Source organism: Triticum aestivum, chromosome 4A (assembly GCF_018294505.1).
Source record: "Triticum aestivum cultivar Chinese Spring chromosome 4A, IWGSC CS RefSeq v2.1, whole genome shotgun sequence".
Lineage (NCBI taxonomy): Eukaryota > Viridiplantae > Streptophyta > Magnoliopsida > Poales > Poaceae > Triticum > Triticum aestivum.
Window position 1 is genome coordinate 25195515 of NC_057803.1, and position 9008 is coordinate 25204522.

The following is a 9008-nucleotide window of genomic DNA, read 5'->3' on the forward strand; positions in this document are numbered from 1 at the left end:
GGACCAGTACAGAACAAGGCGTTCCCAGTCATCGTCCAGTAAATGTGTCTCAGGAGAACGTAAGGGAATTTGATGAGTTTCTTTGCCGGTGAAGTATGTTTTCTTCAGGTAATTCCGATACTGCCACCAAGCATTCTTGAAGATAGCAGAGGTATTAGCACAGGTTACCTCATCCTAAGTTTCCAAATCGGTCCTTCTCTATAGAGAAAAATTGGAAAATTTGCTGTATTATAACCATCATGGAGGTAGGATGTATGGGACAAAGCAAAGTAATTGCCATGAATAACATTACTTACACATAACTGTTGGACAAACACCTACAACTGGCATTTTCCTTCATCTTCAGTATAATATTTCCAAGATGGGAAGATATGCACATATGATTTAACAACATCAAATGCGATAGATGCTAAACTACGACTAGCTGGTTGTGCTTCCTCCACAGGAATAGGCGTACTAACTGGTGGAGTTGGGGTTCGCCGTGATAGTACTGGCCCTTTGGGCACTGGAGCTGCCTTACTAACTGCTCTTGTTTGGGAGCTCTGTGGTGGAGATGGTGCTGTGTCAACAGGAACTGGGTTACTATCGGCTGGGGTTGGGGTTAGATTGGGTGAAGCTGGTTCTCTGTCCATCGTAGTAGGGGTACAATCTGCGAGAGTTTGGGTTATGTGTGGTAGGGCTGGTTCTTGTGCATGTACAACCGGGGTGCTATATCCACCAAGAGGTAGCACTGTTTTATTTGAAGACCATGTTTTTAGTCCGCTAGATACTGGCATCACCCGCTCCAATTCAAATGGCTGATAAACAGGAAACATAGTTGAATGTACAGACATTGTATGAGAGACAGATTCAATAGATAGTGTGGAAAAAAGAGGGCATGAAATAGTTGACATGTATATTGTTTAACTAAAACGGATAGCATGACATAATTTCACATATATGATGTCTATCTAAACTGGATAGCATAGCATAACATAATTCAAAGATATGATGAATAACTAAACATGATCGCCTGACATAATTCACCTACATGTTATCTAAGTAATCAGGATTGCATCATTTAATTCACATATATGATTTATATGCTAAACAGAGGGCATTCGATATGATGTATGAACTAAGAACATGGTGTCGAATATTGTGTATATGATGTCTAAACTATGCAATGCAAAACACCGTATGCATGATATGAGCAGTATAACCGTGCCAAGTTAGAGCATGCACCTCAGTGGGGGAATAGGACTGGTCATCTGTCTCTGAATCCATCTCTGAGGAGCTATCGGGACCCAACAAGAGATCTTCTTCGACAGGTAGCACTGTCTGGTCTGAAGGCCTTGTTTTCACTCCAGATTTTTCCATCTCCCACCCAAATGGCTGATTCACAGGAAGAGTAGTTTAATGTACAAACATTGTCGACAAATAGAAATGTAATGAAGAAAAGGATGGGCAAGATATCATTCAAATATATGATGCCTGGTTAAATAGGATGGCATTGCACATTTCACATATATTATGGCTGGCTAAAAGACACGGGACTGCATAATTCCCATATATGATATAGAAACTAAACATGTGGCATTACAAAACATGTCTAAACTAAGCAGATGACATATATGATGTCCAAAGTAGGCACTGCAAGGCAACATATGCATGATATGACTAACATCATCATGCCAAGGTAGAGAAAACACCTTGGGGGGTAAATAGGAGTGGTCAGCGGCGTCCGAATCCACCTCAGAACAGATATCTTCCTCTAGATTACAATCTGGAGAGGGGTGGGGAGGGTTTGCCATTGAACCCACCATGGAGCGATGTCCGCATGACATTGTATTGCCGCGCAAAACTCTTCTCTTTTTCTCTACATGTTCAGCATGACTGTGTACAATATCTGACATGCATACGAAAAAAATATGGTGAGATTATGTAAGGAGAGCATGCAGAAATTTAGAGTGATGGTAAGAACTAGTGGATCGATGTTTTTCGGTTGAACCAAAATAGCCCTAATGGATCGACGTGAATGTGTAGAAATAAGTGATGCAACAAGTGTACAACCTCTTTGCCGTAGCCGTGTCGACCTCAGCATCATTGGGTTGGTCGTTGAAGCAGTTGAGGCAGAGGTGGCTGTCGGAGGTGTGGAGGAAGATCTGAGGAATCTGTAGACGGCGTCCAGGGCACTGCTCTGTTGTGATGGATCATTCTGTCGTTGGAGCAGCTCCGGTGAGCCGTAAGACGTCAAGGCTGAAGCGGCACAAGACAGACATCGTCAATCTCAAGTGGGATTCTAATAGAATTTCCAATAGATGATGTAAAATGGATGTAAAATTAACATCACCAAAAACCACCTGAATGCAACAGATGAGGTAAAAACTGTTGACTCTGAACTTAACTGTCGAAACTGAAATTTACTGTGGAATCTGAATGCTACTGTCGAAACTGAACGCAATGGTAGCAGAGAGGCACTTGACATGTAGTTTAGGGAGGGCCTGCAGTTCATCTTCAACCTACACCCCCCTGAGCCGCCAGCCACCGCCGGCCCCAACGCCGCCTTGCCGCCCCGAAACAACTCGCCACAGCCGCCCCGGCCAGCCCTCTAGACCCCCCTCCCCCACCCTGAACCCTAAGATAGATAGTGGGGTACCTCTCCGACGAGCCCCCGTCCCCGCCGCGGGTGGTTCTTCCTTAACTCCGGCGAGCCCCCCAACCCCTGAAAATTGACTGACCCAAAAGTCGATTCAGTCGACTGAAGTGTGGCTTAATCGGAGCAGAGCGGCAACACAAGCGAGGGGGAGAGCAGCAGCAGCAGCTGGGCGAGCGAGTGATCGAGCGAGAGCCGGAGCAGCAGCAGCAGATCCGGCTAGTATGGACACCGCCGCCGAAGGGGCCTCACACTGGGGGAGAGCCGCCGTGGAGATGTCGCCCGCGGCACCGGCTTCAAGGTAGCCGCTCCATGGGGGTGCGGGATGGAGCATCGTCGGCGCCGGGAGGTCGAGTTAAGGAGAAGGTGCGATGCGATGAGTGTACAACCTCTTTGGTGGCGCCGAGTAGGCCTCGGCTTCGTCCGAGGAGTCGGTGATGATGCTGCGGTTCTGATGGAGCAGGTTAAGGCGGTGCTGTGGGGATGTAGTAGCCGCAATAGATGAGGCGATCGTCGGAGCAGCTCCTTGGAGGTGGAGGACGGGGCAGCTGAACCGGCGAGACGGCGAGATGGACGACGGATCCTCATCTGGGAAGGTGGACGAGGGACGTCGAGCTATTGCGGTGGACGACGTCGTCGGGGAAGAGGCTCCGACTGGGCAGCAGTGACGTGGCGGACGGAGGAGGGTGGTGTCGTGGTTCTAAGTCTGACAGTAATGTAGGGGGGTAAGTATGGAGAGGCAAGATCTTAGCTATGGAGAAGTTGTAAGCACACGAGGTTTACGAGTTCAGGCCCTTCTCGGAGGAAGTAATAGCCCTACGTCTCGGAGCCCAGAGGCGGTCGACTGGATTATGCGTGTATGGTTTACAGGGGTGCGAACCCTTTACACCGAGGAGGGGGTGGCTTATATAGAGTTCGTCGGACCCCTCCGGCCCTCAGTTACGCAGGGTTTTAAATACATTAAAGTCGGGCGTTACTAGTGACGCCCCTAATAAAGTGCTATGATGACCATAAAGGCTACTTAATAACCGACCGTTAGCATGCGGAGTGCCTTTAGGTCTCCTGGCCATCGAGTGGTTTGGTCTTGGTCGAGTGATCGCTTCTTGGTCGAGTGTCTTCGAGTTTGTCGAGTGGAACACCTCCAAGCCGATTCAAAGGTGATTTCTTCTAGAGATGTCCTTGGGTAGGGCAGTTTGGACAGGTCCATGACCCTACCCTAGGTACATAGCTTCGTCATTAGCCCCCGAATGGATCGAGGTTTGAGTGGGGAAGGAGTTGAGAATTTTCCCGACTCACTTTTCATGCCATGAGCATATCTGGTTTCGGATCAATGAATCCTGAGTGATGACAACAACTTCCTTTTCAGTTGCCTTGATCCATTCTTAGCTTTTTGTCGAGTGAGTTTCTTTACTTGACGGTGCGGAGGAGATCTCCGGTCTGACAAGTTGTTCTTCTGCCCGCAGATTTCGCGGGATCCGAATTTTGGGAAGCGCACGGGATGGGGGAAGCCGCAGTAATCGGATGGGATAGAGCGGAGCAGCCTTGATCCCCATGCCACCTTTTTCGCCACGTATCACGCACGCGATCATTGCGGGATTTGACAGGGCCGCCCGGGCCTACCAGTCAGCCACTCGGAAGCGGCCTCATATAAGGCGTCGGACCGGGGTCTCTTCGAATGGTGCATCCCCATTATCTCTTCTCCTCTTCACGCTCCCTCGCCGCGCTCGCTCTCACCCCAGCACCATCGCTCCGTACGCGTTTCGCCGGTGTCGATGGGGAAGGAGAAGACGGCGGCTCTAGAGCGGGTGAAGAAGGCGACGGCGAGGTCAAAGGGGAAGGCAACCAGTCGGGGCGGATCCTCCTCGCGAACCGGCCTGCCAAAGGGCTGGATCCAGGGCGACTAGATCTGCTCAACGATCACCCAAGAAGACCTCGACGACCTAGCCGAAGGAGGGTTGATCCCCTATGAATCGGCGCGGCTCCCGGGGAAGGAATCCGAGCCGCAACCTCGGGAGGGTGAGCGCGTTCTCCTTGCCACCCATGTTGACCGTGGATTTTCCTTGCCTCCCCACCCTTTCTTTCGGGGATTTCTGAACTTCTTTGGGGCACAACTCCACCACTTCACTCCCAACACAATCGTTTATCTCGCCGCTTTTGTTTCTTTGTGTGAGAATTTCCTGGGTTGTCGGCCTCACTGGGGCCTTTTCAAGCACATTTTCACTTGTCGCTCCCAGACGGTGAAAAAAGCTAATCCGAGTGACGAGAGGACTCAAGTGATTCAGATATGTGGGTGTCTTGGTGTCCAGATGAGAGGGAAAAGCTCCTTCCCGGCCATGATTCTTCCCGACTCAGTTCGCGGATGGCAGTCGACCTGGTTTTACTGCAAAGACCAGTCGATGCCAGGGCAGTCGACTGGCCTCCCTCATTTCACCATGGACCGAGTGAGGAAACCCTCCCCTTTGAAGGTGCTCCCGGAGGAGAAGGTGCAGGTGAGGGTGCTGGTAGAGCGAGTGGTCCAGCTTATCCGTGACGGGGTCACTGGTATGGATCTCTTGGAGGTCTTCCTTCAGCGGCGCATCCAGCCTCTTCAAGCCCGAGACCATTCGATGTGGATGTATTCGGGTTTTGAAGACTCCACTCGGATTCACCCGGAGGAGGTTGATGACGACACACTGGAGAAGTGGTTGTCGGGCATGATCGGAAACAAGGACAACCCCAAGGGAGCCAGGAGAGTTCCTCCACTCGACCAGTCTCATGTACCAGAGAAGGTCCGATTCTGAGTTTTTGTTTGTAATCTGAATTCACTCGCGCGGCTGCTTATACCGAGTCGACTGACTTTGTTCTTCCTGTTTTCTTTCAGGCCATTATTGAAATGTATTCAATGCCCAATGGAGAGCAAGAGCAGGACCCGAAAGGAGAAGCGAGCGGCGGCGACAGTGGCGAATGGGAGTTTGATGGTAGAGGAGACGAAGAAAGCGACGATCCAAGTGACGAAGAAGAAGTCGAGTCGCCTCCTCGCAGGGAGAGGAGGTCCAAACTTGACCAAGAACGACTGAGCGCCCGTGAAAAGGCGATTGCTCAAGCTGGTCAGTCTTCAAAGCGTCCTCAGACCTCTTCGCCAACTCCGACTGAAAAAGCGTCAAAGCATCCCAAAGTCGCAGAGCCGAAGCTTCGGAAGGCGTTGCCGAAGATTAAGATTGACATCCCCATTGCTTTCGCGTGAGTGTCTCCCCTCATATTTACTCGACGCTCTGTGTTGTTTGTTTTTCTTGTTTTAACCGGATGAACTTTGGAACTGTCAGCACTGCTACTTCCGGGACCTCAACTTACAGGGACGATGATGAGGTGATGGAGGATGCGGTCACTTCTAATCTAGGTATGATTTCTGCCATACTGTCTTTATTTTGGTCGATTCAACTACAATGTGTACCATTGGGTGATGTGATTTTGTCGATTGAACTTTGAACAGCCCCTAACATTATTGACCTCCTTGATGATGATGATGATGAAGAGCCCGAGAGGCCTTTGATGAGGAAAAATAGGCAAGCTCCTGCGAGCGAGGTGCCACAATCGACGCCGAGGGCGGAGCCAGTCGTTCAGGATGCTGGCGATGCCAATCGGGGTTCTGTTACCTTCGCCGTGCCATTGTCGAGTGCCTTGCCTTCCTCGTCGACTGCTCAGGCCCCTGTCGACCCACCTTCAGTTTTTGCGACCCATCATGTCCCAGAGGACGAGGTGAATGCTGTCAGGGAAGCCATACGCCAGACGGGCATTATGATGGAGAAGATGAAGACGGTGCGGGACGCCAGCCAAGCCGCCTACGATGCCAGCTCGGCTCTCCAGAGCAACGTTCAGGTTAGTTGGTCGCTGCTTCTACTGTTAGGATATGCTATCTGAAGACTCTTTCCGAAAATCTTTGCATCTGTACACCCACTGGGTGCGTCGATTGAATTTTTGAACTAGTGGGGGCACGCTGAGTGCACCCACTTGGTGTAGTCTCCGAGACTACGGTGGACTGCTGGCAGTTGACTATAGTCTTTGCATTTTGTCGAGTGTAAACCGAACTGGTAGTTTGTCTCTTCCACTCGATCTAGTTGAGTGGGATCATAACCGGTGGGGGCACGCCAAGTGCACCCACTGGGTGTAGTCCCCGAGAACACGGTCAACTGCTTGCAGTCGACTGTGGTCTGAGTTCTACTTTCTCTCTTTTTTTACTCCCTGCACTCGAGTCCGGCGGGCCGGTCGAGTGGGATGAGAACCGGTGGGGGCACGCAAAGTGCACCCACTGGGTGTAGTCCCCGAGACTATGGTGGACTGCGAGCAGTCGACCGTAGTCTTAGTACTTATTGTCTTTGTCATTTTTCGCTGTAAAATAACTTCTCCCCTTTGATTTCAGAAATCTTGTGATCTTGGAGCTCGCTTTGCTGACTTGGAGAAACAGCAGATTCAACTCAACCTTGACTTGGAGCTGGCCAAGTCAGAGCTGCAAAAGGTCAAGGACGGCGCCACTGGTAAAATGAGTTTGTCGACTGGTCTGTCTTAGGCTTGAGTACCCTTCTGCTATTTCTGAATCAATCATCATTTCTTTGCAGAAAAACTGAGAGAAGCTCTAGCGAAGAAGGATCAAGATTTGGCTGCTGCTCGAAAGGAGGCTGACGACAGGACCGCTCTGCCTGAACAGAAACTGGCTTCGGTCGGCCAGTTGGAAGAAGAGAATACCAAGCTGAAATCTACTCTGAACGAAGCTAACAAGGAGTGCTCGCGCTGGAAGAAGGAGAACCTCAACCTGGGCGAGAAGATGGAAGGCATCGCTCGCAGGAGGGATGATCTGGAGAGCTATCTGAGGAGCCTTGCCAAGAAGTTGTTCATCAAGCTTGAAGGTGCACATTTTGTTCCGACTGATTTTTTTGTTTCGACTCAGCGTATGAAAATTGACTTATTCTTGGATCGTGAATGCAGAGTTTTGCTAGAACTTCGAGGAGGAGACTGGGTGGATCAAACCAGGTTTGGATCCAATCAATTCTCCCGTGAAAGATGAAACTGCCATGAATCTGCTCCGACTGGAATCCCGAATCGACGGTGTCGTGGACTACTTGGCTCGACTGAAGGTCGCCATGTCACGGATCGACTCGGCACTTTGGCCAGAGGCCACGCTTCAAAATGATCTTGAGTCCCTGATGACTCGACTTAAAGAAATCCCTGATCGAGTGCAGGAGTGGAAGAAGTCTTCTGCCCGGTGTGGCGCTGATGTGGCTCTGTCTTTGGTTCGCGTCCATTGCAAGGAAGTGCGACAAGATAAGCTGGCAGCAATCAAGGTCGCCAACACCCAGAAGCATGACTTCCGATCTTTTATGGAGACTTTCATCGCTGCAGCCAGTCGGATCACCGACGGTGTCGACTTAGACGAGTTCGTCGAGCCTGCTAGTCCTCCTCCCGCGGAGTGAACAAACTTTTATGCCTCACCTTAAATTTGCCTCGGAATGCCGAGTGGTTTTTGTAACCGTTAAACTCTTTCGGGCTGAATGCCTGAGCACTTCGATCTGTGGTCCGAAACCTTTAGGATTTATCTGAACTTGGTTTATCTTTGAATATCTTCGTGAATCCCCTGCGGAGTGAACCCGTTCTTTATTCGAGACAACTTTTGTATTTGTAGCACAACTCTGAAGGAGAAGGAAGCAGTCAACCCGCGCCTTGTTGCCCTTGCGGGTCGGCGATGGAGTGCACATTGTATTTGTGGCGAAGCTCCTCAAGAGAAGGTGGCAGTCGACCCGCACCTCGTTACTGCAGAGCGGGATAGAGCGCACATTGTATTTGTGGCGAAGCTCCCCAAGAGAAGGTGGCAGTCGACCCGCACCTCGTTACTGCAGAGTGGGATGGAGCGCACATTGTATTTGTGGCGAAGCTCCCTAGGAGAAGGTGGCAGTCGACCTGCACCTCGTCGTCCTTGAGGATTGAGATGTGTTTCGTACTTAGGTGAGTACTGGACTGCATCTAAGCCTCCCGAGTGGGAGGTTTGCTCTCCACTCGGTAGGATTCTTTCCGACTTAGGCGAGTCCTAGACTGTAGCTAAGCCCCCAAGTGAGAGGTTTGCTCACCACTCGATAGGATTTTCAAATACTTAGGCGAGTACCGGACTGCAGCTAAGTCTCTGAGTGAGAAAACTTAGGCGAGTACTGGAATGCAGCTAAGCCCCTGAGTGGGAGGATTGCTCTCCACTCGGTAGGATTTTTTCAAACTTAGGCGAGTGTCGGACTACAGCTAAGTCTCCGAGTGAGAAGACTTAGGCGAGTACTGGACTGTAGCTAAGCCCTTGAGTGGGAGGATTGCTCTCCACTCGACAGGATTTTTTCAAACTTAGGCGAGTGCCGGACTG